The sequence below is a fragment of the Xyrauchen texanus genome, chromosome 15, assembly GCF_025860055.1.
Source record: "Xyrauchen texanus isolate HMW12.3.18 chromosome 15, RBS_HiC_50CHRs, whole genome shotgun sequence".
In the NCBI taxonomy this organism is placed as follows: Eukaryota; Metazoa; Chordata; class Actinopteri; order Cypriniformes; family Catostomidae; genus Xyrauchen; species Xyrauchen texanus.
The window spans coordinates 20,059,466-20,076,840 of record NC_068290.1 but is presented as its reverse complement, the minus strand read 5'-3'; positions in this window follow the sequence as shown (position 1 = coordinate 20,076,840).

Sequence of the window (17,375 nt, the reverse complement as noted above, 5' to 3'; positions counted from 1 at the left end):
TCATTATTTCTTGTCACTGAGGTCAATGAAGAAGAAGGTTGCCTTGGAACTTTGTAACTCTATAGAAGAACTTAAATTGCAGAGAACCTCTAGACCCCAGTAGAACCACTAGCGCTCTTTTTATTTTATACTTATTTTTAATTGATACTGCGTGGACATATTTATATTAATATTTATATTGCTTATATTTTTATTCTTGTTCATATATTTAGAGACTGTGTGAACGCACCTACAACACCACAACAAATTCCTTGTATGCATATAAAACGTACTTGGCAATAAAGCCTTTTCTGATTCTGATTCTGACCCTGTCAAATCCCCCTTTCTTTTTGTATTATTTATTTATGTTATGTACTTTAGTTTCTCATCCTTTATGCTTGTCTGTTGTCTGGATAAGAAATTTTTGCTATTGTACCAGGTAATTTATGTTTGTAATGTACCTTTCTTTCTGGTCAATAAAAGTAATAAAGAAAAAAAAAAAAAAAAACTTTTTCACAGACTGATGACGCATTTCCGTCTTATGTAATACTTTGTTACATAACATGTAATAAATTCACTGATCTATATAGATCAGTGCCCTGGAATCAGTTTTAAAAAACAAATGTCCACAGCTGCAAGGGGGTTTCTATTACATCTGCTGAGAGAGTGACAGTAGGCCTAAATTTGTCACCTTCACCCGTCTTAATCCACCACTCTATTTTTTTCCTCTTCTGGAAAGTCATTTTCTTTTGGTCTTGGAGCAAATGGGGCAAGTGAAAACAATATTTGCTGTGATCTCCCATTTACTCCCATTGACCGCTTGTCGAATTTTATTTACCCTGCAAACGTTTACTTCCGCGTTCCAAAACCAGGAGTGTGAAAAATGTATATCGGCCAGCATGATTCAGTATGGAAACTAATAAATTATAGAAAATTAAAGAGATAGTTCACCCAAAAAAAGGAAATTATCTCACAATTTACTCACTCTCATGCATCCCAAATGTGTCTGACTTTCTTTCTTCTGCTAAATACAAAAGGCGATTTTTAGAAGAGCATTTAAGCTTTAGGTCCATACAATGCAAGTGAATGAAGGTCCAAAAAGCATATAAAGACAGCATAAAAATAATCCACAAGACTCTAATGGTTAAATCTATATTTTCAGAAGCAATGTGAAAGGTGTGGGTGAGAAACAGATCAATATTGAATTTATTTTTTATTATAACTCATCTGCCCAGTTGTGATGCATGAATAATGTGAATCGCCAAAAAAATAAATAAAAGGACTTAAATATTGATCTGTTTCTTCTGTATTTCTAAAGACATGGATTTACCGTGAAAAATTTAACCATGCTGCCTTTATTTGCTTTTGGAACTTTTAGTAACCATTTACTTGCATTGTATGGACCTACAGAGCTGAAATATTCTTCTAAAAATTGTCTTTTGTGTTTAGCAGAAGAAGGAAAGCACACATCTGGTATGGCATAAGGGTGAGTAAATTATGAGAGGATTTTCAATTTTGGGTAAACTATCCCTTTTAGCAGAACTGGTATGAGGTAAAGCAATGAGTTTAAGCAAATAAATTGCACTGTTCAATTCAAAATGCACTTTACACAAACGCTACCTACAGGGTACAGGCAGGGCTGGACTGGGAAGAGAAATCGGACCGCACTAAATATGCAGCAGAGATAACACGAGAGACATTCCACACGCATTGGTAGGCCAAGTTTTTAATTGTTTCTGACACATGTACAGAAACAAAGGATAAGGAGCTCAACCCGTCAAGTCTGCGATTAAAAAATACGAAGTTTTGCCCGCGCCCAAAGTACTAAGACGAAAATAAGAAGGTATTCATAAAGAGCACCAGCAGGTGGCGACATTGACTAGTTTATAGTGCAGTTCTCGGCTGTGTAGTGAAATCACTATTGGCCAGCGAAGCCTGTTGTTCCAAATTAAATTTAAATATTATTATTGTGTGATGAAAATAGACATAGAGAAATTACTTTTTCAAAAATCAGTCTTGATTGAAATAATATTTGGGAAAGTCTAGTGATCTGTAAGCTCAGCCACAAAGCAAAATTTTTTTCTGTAGCCTACTGAACACAGTAACTGATTTCATTAACCACTCCAGTAGTGCTGTTCCTAATAGGAACAGGATTGAAACAGTGAATAGTGAAATCCACATTTTGCATCATTCTGAGAAACATAATTTCCAAGAACATAGAAAATTATACGATCTGTTCAATCAGAAAGATGTCCTAAAAATACATTGTTTCCGAAGGTAGTTAGACTAATTTATTTGTTCTACATTCAATTGATGATTTGGTCTCATTAAGGGATTATTATGGGATATTTTGGTTGTGTAATATAAGGTTTTTAGATACAGTTGTAGTAAGTGTAGATCTGGTACAGTGTATAAGTTATAGTCTTTTCAGATGGTGCTGTATGAACAGGTAAAATTGGATTTTGACATATTGCTCTCAAACTGTAGGATCATTTAAGAAAATGTAATGTGTTGTAGATCTAAGGTGAGATATTAACAGTGATCTGACTGCATCGGGGCCCAGAATATAGGAATTTGGGATATGGTAAATTCCCAGTGGAATGTAAAATGTTAAGCTAGATCCTACAATATGTCAGCGTCATAACATCTTAAGGAAGATCAGATTTGGAGTGATTTCACACAGGTTTGCATCACGAATGAAAGAGCATTAAATATTGACAGCTTTCTCATTTAAACAGGTCAAATGACAGACAAGGAAGGATGAAAATTGTCAAATTTCTTACAGGGCACTTCTTTTTTTGATGAATTTTAAGAGAAGAAAAGGGCAAGTGAAAACATTTTCAGTAATGAGATGGCTCAATCGGAGGTGAATGGAGAAGGTAAAATTTTAGAGGCAGTGCAGTGTGTAGCAGTTCCGTTAACGACTTTATTCTTGTAAGTGGCACTTTCTTCAAAGAGAGAGAAATATCAACTAAATTCATCCATCCAGTTCAGAATGGCAAAACTGAAACAGACAGAAAGAATAACGCAGGAAGAATACATGCATGACTGGCAGCACAAAGTCACACAAGTACATAAATTAAACTACTTTCACAGAATCAAGACTGATTATAAATTGGCACCATATTTGATCCATATTAAAGATTATGGTCAAAGAAAGCTACTGTCAAAGTATCATCTGAGTGAGCACAGTCTGTCTGTAGAGAAGGGTCGACACAGACAGAACCGGAGACCCAGAGAGGACAGACTGTGTTCACACTGCACTGAAGGAGTTGTGGAGGATGAACTTCACTTCCTCACTCATTGCAGTAAATATGAGATCATTAGAAACACACACTTTACACAAATAGCTCATATTCTACCTGAATTTTAGGACATAAATGACTTAGACAAAATGTTGTATCTTATGGGAGAGAAAGTAGAGTACTTTACTTTGTCATTTGTATTTTATTTTATTATCATTATTATTATTCATTTATTGTATATACATGTTTTTTGTTGTTGTTGTTTTTATGTTTGTAATGTGTTTATTACTCAATGCTTTGGCAACATTGTACACTGTATACAGTCATGCCAATAAAGCTCATTTGAATTTGAATTTGAGAGAGAGAGAGAGAGAGAGAGAGACAAAACGAAGAGAGAGTTACAGTCACATAGTGAACCTTTGTGTCATGATTTACACACCATTCCATCAGCTCTCCTCAGCGCACATACTCATCTGGTTAATGGTGTGCTTTACATTAATGACAGCCCCTTTTTTATGATCTTAAATGCACACATCAGAACTTTGGCATGCTTCACGGTAAGTCAAGTCAGATTTGATTTGCGTGGGCTGAACATTATCTATGGATATGTACCTCAAGGTGCTTCAAAGACAGCTAACTCAGAAGCCCTTAAGATACAATTTGTGTAATGTCTCATGCTGTTTGATAAAAGGGATATTTTGGACAACCCTTTAAAATTAATTCATGTTCAATCTCATCCTCTTGTAAAATTAAGTAGCATTTGAATGTCTCTTAAACAGCTGTGTGGAGAAGTAGTTAGTAGAATGGGTTAAGTGAATTTAAGTATTTGTCAATTTCACTCAAGATAATTTAACACTTATGAGCTAAAAGCTCTGGCCTCCTCTAAGGACCTTTTTTAAGAAGTCTCTTACAGACACCCTGTTTGGTTTTTATTGCACATATACTTCAGTAATTGAGCGGGTTAAGCTTTGCGGATCTCTTTATATATCAAGACTGAGCTAAGTTCAAATCAAAGGGACGCTGACATACTGATTTAACTGAGAGGGTAAATCTGTAAAAGGCTTTAAAGATCACGCAGTCAATGGAATACTAAATCCCTTTAAGAGTCTTTCACCCCTGGAGATAGACTTGGTCCACTCTTAATATTAGCCCATTGACCTCTACATCGTGTGGCATAAATTAAATTAACCAATTTATACTGTAAGTATGAAAAATTTGTTTGTGTGTGTGTGTGTGTGTGTGTGTGTGTGTGTGTGTGTGTGTGTGTGTGTGAGAAGAGCAAGTGCTTGTGATCGTAAACTCTTTACCTAAGAAAGACGCACAGTTCTGGCAACACTTTTTCAAAAATATTAATAACATAACTTAAAATCAATTTATTGATTTATTATAAGTATGAATCAATTTAAACATTTAATCATACGTGATCATATGCATTTTTGATGACAGTGTTGAATTTATAATAAAATTCTCATTTCTCCCTTTGAGATCAACAGAAGAAAGAAAGTCATACTGGTTTGGAATGACACGAGGGAGAGTAAATTAATACAGAATTTTCATTCCCCATCTGTCACTTACTCGATGTTGTGTTGATGTTGTGACACTTGCTCTTGGGAGCCCCAAACACCTCTGATCTTTGAGAAAAGGCCAATGGGAATTGGTGAGTAGAATTTGAATGTGACTCCCCCGGACATACGGGTATAAAAGGAGCTGGTTCACAACTACAGATTCAGATTTTTTCTTCAAAGCCAAATGGTGTTGAGCAGCGAGTTCCACTGCCATTCCATTCACCTCATAGACAAGAAACATATGCTGTTGGATATATGGCGCATTTCAGCAGCTTTCTCCCCCTCTGCGCGATTAATGCAGAGTATGCCGCTGGGTGTTTCGACAGCTGAAAGAGTATATAGTCTTGCAGAAAAGAGTATATTTCTTCGAAAACAGTGCACCAGGGACGTGCACAGACATTTTTGGGGGCAGGGGCTCAAGTGGAAAAAAAGGGCACTTTGCATAATTATTTAGTAAAAAAAAAAAAAAAATTAAACAAAACATAAAAAATATTAACACAACTCTGACTTCCTTACCAATTTATTTGAATTCCCTCACATTCACGCAATATATATTAACAGGTTTCGTTTGACTTGGTGGCTGCATAGATTCCTAAAATAATTCCCACTGGTTAAATGCTGTTTAAACAAGGCTAATATCATTAATAATTTAACAATTACATTTACCAAATAAATCCAATTAGAATAGAAAAACCAACATACACGTTCAGTAAGACACTGACTAATTGTGATATTACAAGTGACCTTAATATAGTAGGCTAATATATTGCCATTGATTACTGCAGGTAAATCAACGTGTTACTATATAAAACTAAATAGGCTATGTATTTTTTTTAAAAAACATCCTCACCATCAGCATTGTTGTGTTCCACCTCAACATGTCCGACGAGGATGTTTGTGGGCTGTCCATCAAGCAGGATGCGGACATACACCATCACACACTACTTGACAGGCATTTCGGTGTCTCCATAATTGATGATTGAGATGTACTGAGCTGACGATACTTTATCTGCGGTGTTCTCGCAGATGGTATCTGCTATCACGCCGATGATGTTGGCACATGACTTGTCATTTGCATACGTCATGTTGATTTCAACACCGTTCATTTTCATGAGCTGCAACATGGGTTTAATTTAGTAAAGGTGAGCTCTTCTATGGCGGTGTTAAATTTCACGTTCAGCTCTGTCAATTGAGCGGAATGTCCGGCAGCATCCTGGTGATTAAAAGCTTCAACAATCGAACCTGATCCTGAATTCTTTGGCACACACTTATTCTGCCATTTCTTGTGCTTGGCACTCTCCCTGTGTTTAATTAAGCTCTTGCGCTTAAAATGTGTGGATTCAGTGGCGAAGGCAGTGTTACCTGCAACCTCTGTCACACAGACTTTACAGTGAGCCTTTTTTATAGCGGAGACACTCGAAGTCTTTCAGCCACTCACTCAGAAAACTGTAAGCTTCTTTTCTGTGGTGGATCCAGATTCACCACATGATCGCCATCACCAACTTCAGGAGTTACATTAGCTGTAACTTTAGGCGGCTTACAAAAGAAATCTCTCAGTGTTCTATTCATCTTCTCTCTTCAGCTCTTTACATTTTGCATGCTAGTTAGCTCCCTGTCACGTGACATGGAGCACGGTGAAAAGGAGTGATTGACGGCTAATATTAACCAATCCAAAATCTGCATTAGATTTAAGAATGTAAAGATCAAGAATGTAAAGTTAAATTGGTTATGTAATGTTGAATGTAGTGGATGACTGGTCACTGTATCAGTTCACAGCAGGCACATAGTGCAGTAATTAGCGAATATTTTGTAGCTGAAAACCGTTGTGTCCCAACAATTATTTGCTTTCGCACAGATGCTCCCAAATATATTTTGAGGATGCCCAGATGACATTTCGGGAGCATATGCCACCAAAATGGTTGCAATTTCGAGACTTGTATCCTATTCACCTGCAGTGTCTTGACAAATAAAGCAAATTATCTAATTTTAATTAGTTAACACCTAATTTGCATATCAATGTGGCGATTGTGATGACGTTATTAAACACAAATTTGACTGTATTCACATGTAATGTCTCCAATAAGTACAGTACATTAGCCTGTATGGCCATGATATATTGCCTTAGCTAGACTTTAGCTAACCTATTACATTAGCTAGCTCACGAGTCATGAATGTTAGCAAGACACAAGTTAGCTATATTTGCTTTTGGCTAATTAGCCCCAGAAAAAAGGGCACTTTCTCTCGAGGAAGAAAAAGGGCAGGTGCTCAAGCCCCCTTTGATGTCTACGTGCCTGCAGTGCACACTGATGGAGAGCATCTTTTTAAAGATGCCTTTCCGTCTGTGTGTAGTTCCTGGATGTGGTCGCTATCTTTCCGCTTCTGATGGCCATGAGCGCTGTCTCACGTGTCTGGGCCGTAGTCACGTTGAGGCAGCGTTCATGGATGGTTCTTGTTCTCACTGCAAGAACATGACCATGGCAACCATGCCGGGTAATCCCCTCCCATTCCCCAGTACGCTCGTTTGCCCCAGTCGAGTTCTGGGATGAGACAGGCAGCTCATGTTTTTAATGTCTCTTTCGGGACTCGAGAGCAGGATGAGCTCTCGATCACAGCATCGGAGAACAGACTGGCACAGTTGGACGCTGAGGACTTGACTGGGCTTCCACCTTCATGTGTCGCCGCCCAGTCGGAGGCTGATGTTGAGCTGACTGCCATGCTTGCCCGGGCTGCCGTGAGTGTTGGGCTGGAGTGGAAGCCTCCACCCTGTCCTGAACCCTCGTGGTTTGACGATTGGTTCCTTGGTTCGGAGCGCAGCTCACGGTTCCATTCTTCCTGGAGATGCATGAGGAACTCACAAAGTCATGGTGGGCACCTTTTACTGCCCAGACCTGACATCTGGGTTCCTCTGCTCTCACTACCCTCGACAGTGGGGCGGCCAGGGGGTATATAGAGATGCACTTGTGCCCATAATATGCCGCCACCTGGCAGAATCTCCTGAGACTCCCATCCAGGGCCTGTAAGTCAATGTCGTCTCTGGCGGCCAAAGCTTACAGTGCCGCTGGACAGTCCGCCTCCTCCCTGCATGCCATGGGTGTAGTCCTGACCCTGAAGTGATGCAAGAGCTGCTCACGGCAACCGATCTCGCCCTCCGGGCGATGAAGGTCATGGCGTGGGCACTGGGGCAGGCGATGTCCACCTTGGTGGTCCAGGAGCGCCACCTATGGCTTAATCTGTTTAAGATGAAGGACGCTGACAAGGTCCGCTTTCTTGATGCTTCCAGATCATCCTGTTTGGCGGCACCGCTGACACTCGCCGAAGCGTCCCCATGCGGCTGCAACTCAGGTGGCTCTGCCGCAGCCTGAGCCAACCGCTCGGCCCTGGCATAGAGCCCACTTGCAGGAAGCTGACACCCTTCTCATGGTCCGGTGCTAAGAGCCCCAGGAAGGCCCCCAAGCGCCCCTGAGATGGATGACCCAGGGAGGAAGAGGCCCGCTGGAACCCCGGAGCTGCTATAGACCAGACCACTCCATCTCCCAGTGGAGAGCCGGGAGGAGAATTCTTTGTTCCCTTTTGTTTTCTTTTTGCCGCATGTCCAAGGGGCTCTGGTACCCATATTTTCAAAAAAAGAGTGGTTTCCTGACTCCCTGGGTCATACACGTGGTGTCTATGGTGGGTATGCAGAGGGAGGTAAGTACTTTGATGTTTCCCTTAGCACAGCCACAAGCTCGGGATGCAAGGATCATCGACATGGTGGTTCCTGCTCCTCCCCGCCATGAGGCCCCACTCGCAGGTACGTCAAACGTGATTGTCCCCTTGGTGCCTCTCATTCTGAGTTTGGAGGCATGGCTAGCACTCTACAGCCTCTACTTCATCATGCCAAAGAAAGGCAGTGTGATGCGGCCAACCTTGGACCTGCGAATCCTGAACCGGGCCCCGCACAGACTCTCGTTAAAGATGCTGACACGGAAGCGCATTCTGCCATGCGCTTGGCATCAAGATTGGTTTGCATCGGTAGACCTGAAGGACATTCACTTCCATGTCTCAGTTTTACCTTGGCACAGACCCTTTCTGGGCCGTGCGTATCAGTACAAGGTCCTCCCTTTCGGTCTGTCCCTGTCGCCTCGCGTCTTTACTAAAGTCACAGAGGCAGCCCTTGCCCCGTTAAGGGATGTGGGTGTCCGCATCTATCTCGACGACTGGCTGATACTAGCTCACTCACGAGACCTGTTGTGTGCGTACAGGGACCTGGTGCTCAGGCTCCTCAGCCGGTTGGGGCTTCGGGTCAACTGGGAAAAATCAAGCTCTTCCCAGTTCAGAGCATCTATTTTCTCAGAATGGAGTTAGACTATGATAGCGTGCCTCTCGGACGAGCACACGCAGTCGGTGCTGAGCTGCCTGAAGTTGTCAGGTGGAGAACTGTGGACCCACTGAAACAGTTTCAGAGGCTCCTGGGGCATATGGCTTCCTCAGTGGCGGTCAGCCCGCTCGGGTTGATGCATATGAGACCGCTCCAACACTGGCTTCAGACTCAAGTCTGAGTTTATCAAAGATCAGAGGTGTTTGAGGCTCCCAAGAGTGACCCCTCGTGTCACTACATTGGGAACGGAGGTTAACCTAGACGTTTTTGGGTGAACTACGAAGTGTAATGGTTTAGTATTTCCAATAAAGCCTCTTTTTTTCTTTGTCACATTGTTTTAATAACTCACCTGTCGGATGTCCTGCAGATGTTTTGTTTGGTCACTCTCTGAAGTGTACAAAAGCTTTTGCATCTTGCAGTATAGCTGGTGTGTATGTGATTGTGTATGTGTGCATGTAAGCTGTATTTTGTGTGTGTTTCGTATAACACTCTCTTACACCCCCAGATTGCTTTTCTTGGGTAATGTGAAAAAAATGTATAGGCTTCATCTCCACTGGAGCGAATCAGACCCCATTCTTTTATTCATCTTCTTTTTGCTCTCTCTCTCTCTTCTCAACTTTCACTCTCTGTATTGTTGTATCACCACCTCTTTAACTGTAAGGTTTCTGTTCCCTCACCTCCTCTTCTGTCTATCTCTGTCTGGCATTGACAAGTTCCATTATAATGTGATGATGGCTCTGAGAGCCTTCTGAATTGGCCCTCAAAAGTTTGTTGTTTTTGTGTATCTTTTATTTTTCTTTCATCACAACTTGATATTTTTTTTGTCCTCAGATGGCATGGCTCTTTGTGACCTGTTTGGTGAGGATTCTGACAGGAAGATGTCAGTCCTGAATTTCAATTACTCTGCAATGGCATGCCTTGTTGAAAAGGCCAACATTGCTGGTCACTAGAATGTGTTGTGTTTTGGATGCTGGTCCCCAGTATGGGATGTTGGTGTGCTGGTGACGCTAACAGGCTCTAGCTTAAAGGAATAGTTCACCTGAAAACTAAAATTATTTCATCATTTCCCACCTTCATGTTGTGGAACAAAAAAGAAGACGTTAGGCAGAAAGTTAACCTCAGTTATCATCAGCTAGGCCAACACAAACCAGCATTAATTTCCATGCTGGCTCAAGCGGGTATTTCCAGAAGGGTACTCATTCAAAATCTGTGTTGAGAAATATTTTCACTGTAAGGTATGTTCTCTCTAATCAGGAGTTATTACTGCTGTTTATAATTTTCTGCTGTCAAGCTGAAAGTAAAAGTAGTTATAAAATGTTTGTGCATGTTCCACCTGCAGTCCATTACATATCTGCTGTTTTTCCTCACATCATTGGAAGAATTAATTTGGTGTCTGTGAATGAGCCAATATGGCAGGAGTTGTTTTAGACACTGTGGCTGTTCCCAAGGAAATCATTCTTTTCAAGCCACAGGGTTTAAAAAGAGTGACTCTTAAAGGCATTGTATTTAAGTGGATTGTGACAGTTTTCCCAAGAAGGACACGTGAAGCAGGGCACTTGACTTTCAAGGTAAGGCTTTTAATGGCCACAGCAATGCTTACAATCAGTATCACAATGCACTTTCTCAATTGTTATGAGGCTTTTCTTGGTCTTCTATGCACGCCAACACTAGACTGACATGTGTCTCTCTCTCTCTCTCGAGGCTCTGTGGCTGCTGTCTTTTTATGCTGCTCTCCCCATGCTTACTGAAATTAGACACAGGTGTTAGACATAATTTAGCTCAGCGCCATTACCGCTTTTCTCTCCCGGACGGGCGCTTGACCACGCCCTTTTTTGATGTATACTCCTAATACAAATTTGGAAATTTCTTTCAATGTGACATTGTAATATCAAAGCCTTAATGAATTTCAATGGAAATCATGCCTTAAAAATTATTAAAATCGCCTTAAAAATAGTACATAAGCAAACTGTTATTTTATATTATTATTGAATGAGGGATGTGTGCCACAGAGTTTTACACAAACACTTTTTAACCTAAATTATACAACTTAATTATCAAAGATACAAACTTAACTAGTAATTGCAGTCAAAATCAACATGTCTCAAAAATATGAAAGGGTTTTTAAAAGTTAGAATGGATATGATGCTTCGGTAAAGTATTGTCCTTATTCAACCTCTGCACCTATTTTTCCACATCTGTTTCTGTTTTTTTTTTTTTACCATGGTGACAATGGTCTTATATTGAACAAAATAATGTGGATTTTGTGTATTCTATCCTTGCTTTGAAACCTTTTGCAAACCATTTTTCATTCAAGGGGCTGGACCGAACCTTTTTGAATTTTAAGAACAGAATCCACTTTAAGAGGTTGAACATTCTGTGACCTCAGCATGACCTTACCACTAAACAGTAGCCAAATTTTGGACATTTAAAAAATGGAGTGTGCACGTCTGAACTTTGTCACCTGCACTTTCCACACACACATGGAAGGATTTATAACTCTGGTTAATCTGTTATGTGGTGCGGCCTTAAGATAATGCATTACATTGCAAAGGTGTGTGATTACTGAGTGTAAGATCTCTCTCCCTCCCTCACACACACACACACACCCACCCACACATGCACACACATGCACACAAACATCACACATCCTCTTTCAAGCAGGGTTAAACCTTTAGAGTCTTGAACTTCATCTCCACTCAGGAAAAAACAGTTTGAAAGAAAATAAGTCTGAGAGAAAGAGGGACCAAGGGAGTGGAGTGTAACCTCTAAATGTGAAACTCCCTCTGTGTGTGTGGTTGTCATGATTTCACTCCCTCTTAACATTTTGTTAAACTTTGATCAACAGTGTGTGTAATTTGAAAGATTTAGAGAGTAAAATCTTCTGTGTGCAGTTCTCTGATGTCAACAGCAAAGAAATGCTTAAGACAAAACATCATATTCTGATTCATCAAAGCTTAGCCTGCTGTTAGACTGAAACAAAGAAGAAAGAGTTACAGTCAAAATGCAGGTAGTGTAGAGGATAGCAAAGGAAGGAAAAAGAAAACAATCTTTAAAATGAAAGCAAAACCACTGAAAACGAGCAGAGAAACTGGAGAAATGGCTGTGAAACTAAATGGTGCTCTCAAGGGCTCAACACAATAGTGTTAAGTAGGAAAGTGTGGCTGAGCATTGTGAGGTGGTCAACATGACGAGATTGCATAATATCCCTTTACAGCTCTAAGCGGGTAGAAATCAAGATAAAAGTGGCTGCATGGAGAGATAGATAGAGCTCTACCCTGCACAGATATTAACAGTAAGCATAGAAGAATGACCGCACATGATCAACTCCAAATATCCAATCAATGTCACTCTTAGTTCCCCGTCCTCATGCAGACAGACGGAAAAACTATTTCAGATTTAAAGATAATGTCTCAATCAGTATTTTCTTTTCACTTCACACTGATTTATTAATTTTTTCGTGGTGAAGGACAAAATGTTGCAATATTGAACTGCTGTAGATCCAAGGAAAATGCCTGCTTTTTCAGCCAAAGAAGAGAAGAGCAAAACAGGAGTTGCGATGCATTGTGATTGCCTTGGGTAAAAGAAATGTAGTAGATAAGGGATAGACAAGATTTTGGTTGGGTGTCGGGCAGGGGACAATGTCTTTCCCCTTGAGAAAATAAGATGTCTAAAATGGATAAACCTGTTTTTCAAACGAGTGAGACAGAGGGAGGGCGAGAGAGAGAGAGAGATGGCGATAAGGTATGACGAAAATCAACATCTGTAACCCTGAGCTGATGACAGTGGGGGATAAAAAATCATGAAGGAAGGAAGGCTCTGTTTGTCTCTAGAAAAAAGATGGAACAAATACAAGCATGATGCAAAAAGAAAGCAGAAAAGCACAGAATTGAACGAAATTGAAGAGAAAGGAGAAAGGAAAGAGTGAGTGAGCGAGAGAGAGAGAGACAGAGAGATCTTTACAATAAGATCTTATTTGTTAAGATTAGTTAAAGCAGTTCTTGAATCAACAATGAACAATATAATTTATAAAAATTACATATAAATTAAATTTAAAACATTTATTGTAAATGTTGAACTTAACAGTAATTAATTTCTGAACCGATAAGTGTGGTAAAAATATTATTCATTCATTACTAATTCATGTTATCTAATGTTAACCTTATTATAAGTGTTACCAAAAGATTGTTTGGAAATGCTGCTAGAAAATCAACTGCATATATGAACACACACTCTCCCACACACACAAACGCATACATACTGATATTTATTGGAGAAAAGACAAGCTGTCAAGGGAGAGGACAGTGCCAAGTTGAACCATGTTTCCTCCGCTTATTAAAAGATGCATGCCATTTCCTGGTTTAAATGGCTTCACACACAGGCTCAAGAGGCTGCTGACCATCTGGGCAATGATCACTAGAATGGAAGCTCAAGGAAGCTTATAGCATTGATACAAGGCTATCTTTGACTTGGAATAACAAGTCACTATTCTCATTTTAGATAAACACACTAGCAGTCATGTAGAGCAGGGGCCTCTAATTCCCACATATGTGAGAGTCTGCGCTGTGGGGTTTGACTTTCACCTCTAATAATGGATGGTTGGAGATCACATGCTTTGCTGAGTGTGTGTGTGTGTGTGTAAGCAGTCAGCATTAAAAGAAGCAGGGAACATAGTGGTGAGTAGTTGATTATGTGATAGTTTCTTTGAGTTTGGTGTGTGTATGTGTGTGTGTGTGTGAGAGAGAGAGAGAGAGAGAGAGAGAGAGAGAGAGAGAGAGAGAGAGAGAGAGCAGGCGTGACTCGTCTATATGGGCAGGTAGGGCAGAGCCCCTTCTAAATATTCATCCGCTTGAAAACATAGATTCACACTAAAAACTGCCAGTTATGCATTTTGTTTGCCATTTTGTTTAAAATGCTGGCAAATGTATTTAAAAGCAGGCCTAGTCAAAATTTGTATCCTATTTTTACGTTGTAATGTAGCTGAAAGCTCCGTTTCACAGTGTTTGATATAGATATTCAAGCATGTAGTTCAGAGAGTCTGCTGCCCTCCCGTACTCCACAGCACCCCTTTGTTTTTCAAATGGAAAATTAGGTCAAATATGGTACTGCAATGAGCCCTCAGTGAGGCAGAAATGAATCTGCCCATAAACGTAGATCCAAACCAAAGGTAAAAGTAGTATTAGCAGTGTGACAGATCGCGAACATGGCGAGCACTATCAATGAATGTGTGTGTAACAACGTGTCGTTTCAGGGGAGAATGGCCTCAGTCAGGGAGGTGACCAAGAACTCGATGGTCACTCTGACAGAGCTCCAGCGTTTCTCTGTGGAGAGAGGAGAACAACCTTCCAGAAGAACAACCATCTCTACAGCACTCCACAATCAGGCCTGTATGGTAGAGTGGCCAGACGGAAGCCACTCCTCAGTAAAAGGCACATGACAGCCCGCCTTAAGTTTGCCAAAAGGCACCTGAAGGACTCCCAGACCATGAGAAACAAAATTCTCTGGTCTGATGAAACAAAGATTGAACTCTTTGGCCTGAATGGCAATTGTCATGTCTGGAGGAAACCAGGCACCGCTCATTACTTGGCCAATACCATCCCTACAGTGAAGCATGGTGGTGGCAGCATCATGCTGTGGGGATGTTTTTCAGCGGCAGGAACTGGGAGACTAGTCAGGATCAAGGGAAAGATGAATGCAGCAATGTACAGAGACATCCTTGATGAAAACCTGCTCCAGAGAGCTCTGAACCTCAGACTGGGGCGAAGGTTCATCTTCCAACAGGACAACAACCCTAAGCACACAGCCAAGATAACAATGGAGTGGCTACAGGACAACTCTGTGCTTCCATCCAACCTGATGGAGATTGAGAGGTCCTGCAAAGAAGAATGGGGGAAACTGCCCAAAAATAGGTGTGCCAAGCTTGCAGCATCATACACAAAACGACTTGAGGCTGTAATTGGTGCCAAAGGTGCTTCAACAAAGTATTGAGCAAAGGCTGTGAATACTTATGTACTTGTGATTTAATTTTAATTTTAATACATTTGCAAATATTTCAAACAAACTTCTTTCACATTGTCATTATAGGGTATTGTTTGTAGAATTTTGAGGAAAATAATGAATTTAATCAATTTTGGAATAAGGCTGTAACATAACAAAATGTGGAAAAAGTAAAGAGCTGTGAATACTTTCCAGATGCACTGTATAAGAGGTAACTGTACAATCAAAATAAACAGAAAATGTCAGAACTCAAAACTTTCTTCCCAATCTAAAAAGAGAATTTATAGTTGCCACCCTGCTGATATGTCTCTTTTTGAACTCTCTCTGCATGTTGTGGGATGTTTACACAGCCCACAACCTGCGTCATCACACCCTCGGTCCTGCCCGCTGGTGATGTTCAAGAGCAGGCCTTGTGTGGCTAACTATTCCTAACATAGCACCTAAGGGGACCCATCTGGACTATTTTGATTTGATATATAAACATGAATTACACATACTCTTTAAAATACCTAGTGTCAAGTTATAACTCTGAAAGTGAGAATCCCTTTCCATTCAACTACTGCCTCATGTAATTGACATGTTCTTTCGCCCATCTGCGCTATTTTTATTATTGGTGCATGAAAACAGTCTAAACAGACATCTTTGACCGTTTCGATGTATTTCCTGCAATGTGCACCTCAGTGCACCTACAGTATAAGTGTGCATCATTTCACCATGCTTTGGACTATGATGTGTGCGTTTATTTTGGCTCATGTCAGCGTATATTGCTTGTGAACAGTCATAATATGATTCAACCTTTGTAAAGGCACTGTTAATGAAGAATGAGGAAGTTAAATAGCAAATGAACCCTATCCTGTTTAATTTTTTGAAAATTGTATTTCAAAGGGACAATCGCATCGGACGTAACAGCAGGTGGGGCCTCGCACCGGGGCAGAGCCTGAGGTGCCACGTTGAGGGAGCTTGAACCCCGAACACATGGCCATGCTGAGTCTGGGGACATTGAAGCACTTACCCACCATTGGACCGGTCAGAAAATGGGAAGGAGGGAAATCTTCCTCGTGGTCTGTCACAACCGCCCGGTCGTAGGTGTGTTTGTGCTACAACTGGGCACGCAGGGGCATGGGGGCCGCCTCTGCAGCGCCGTACCTGCCGTAAAAGTGCGGTGTCCGGTGGTCGTGATATTGACGGCCGTGAACACCGGGTGTGTGACCCGGGGAATAAGGAAACTGCTCTTTTCTTGAAAATGTGGGTATCGTGGCCCCTCGGGCATGCAGCAAATTCAAAAGACAAGGTAACAAAAGATTCTCCTCTCTGCCCTTCACTGGGGGATGGAGTGGTATGCTTACCACCTCCAATGCAGCGGGTCTCCACGTCCCTGGGTCGCCCGTCTCAGGGGCGCTTCGAAGCCTTCCTCTGGTTCTTGGTGGTGGGCCGTGAGACGTAAGGCTTCTGCTTCCTGCTGGCGGCTCAATGCTGGGGCCGGCCTACTGGGGCGGGCTGTGGCGGAGCCGGTGTTGATGCCGTAGGGGGACACCCTTGGCGACGTGCAGACAGGGTGTGGGACCATGATCCGCACCAGGGCAGGATGTGCTAAATAACCTCTGTCTGCTTCTTAACCGCCAAGAACTGCTGGGCAAAGTCCTCGACAGTGTCGCCGAATAGGCCAACCTGGAAGATGGGGGGCCAAGGAATTGTACCTTGTCAGCCTCCTTCATCTTGACCAGGTTGAGCCAATGGTGGTGCTCCTGGACCACCAAGGTGTACATTGTCTGCCCGAGAGTCCGTGCCGTAACCTTCGTTGCCCGGAAGAGGAGATCGGTCGCCTAGAGCAACTCCTGCATTTATCCCGGGTCTGAACTACCCCTGTGCAGTTATCTTAGTGCCTTGGCACACTTGCAGGAGAGCCACGGCATGCAGGGTGGAGGCAGCCTGTCCAGCGACACTGTAGTTCTTGGTCGCCAGTGACGACGTGAGCCTACAGGCCCTGGATGGGAGTCTCGGGCGGTTCTGCCAGGTGGCGGCGCTTTGTGAGAATAAGTGCACTGCAATCCACCTGGGGAATCGCCGAGTACCCCCTGGCAGCACCACCATCGAGGGTAGTGATAGCGGAGGCGCTCAGAGATCGGGCCCAGGCAGTAAAAGATGCCTCATCTATATCTGTGGTCACGAGCCACCACTGAGGGAGAGAAAAATATGTTTTCTTGACCTCTTTAAACTGTACATCAAATGGGAAAC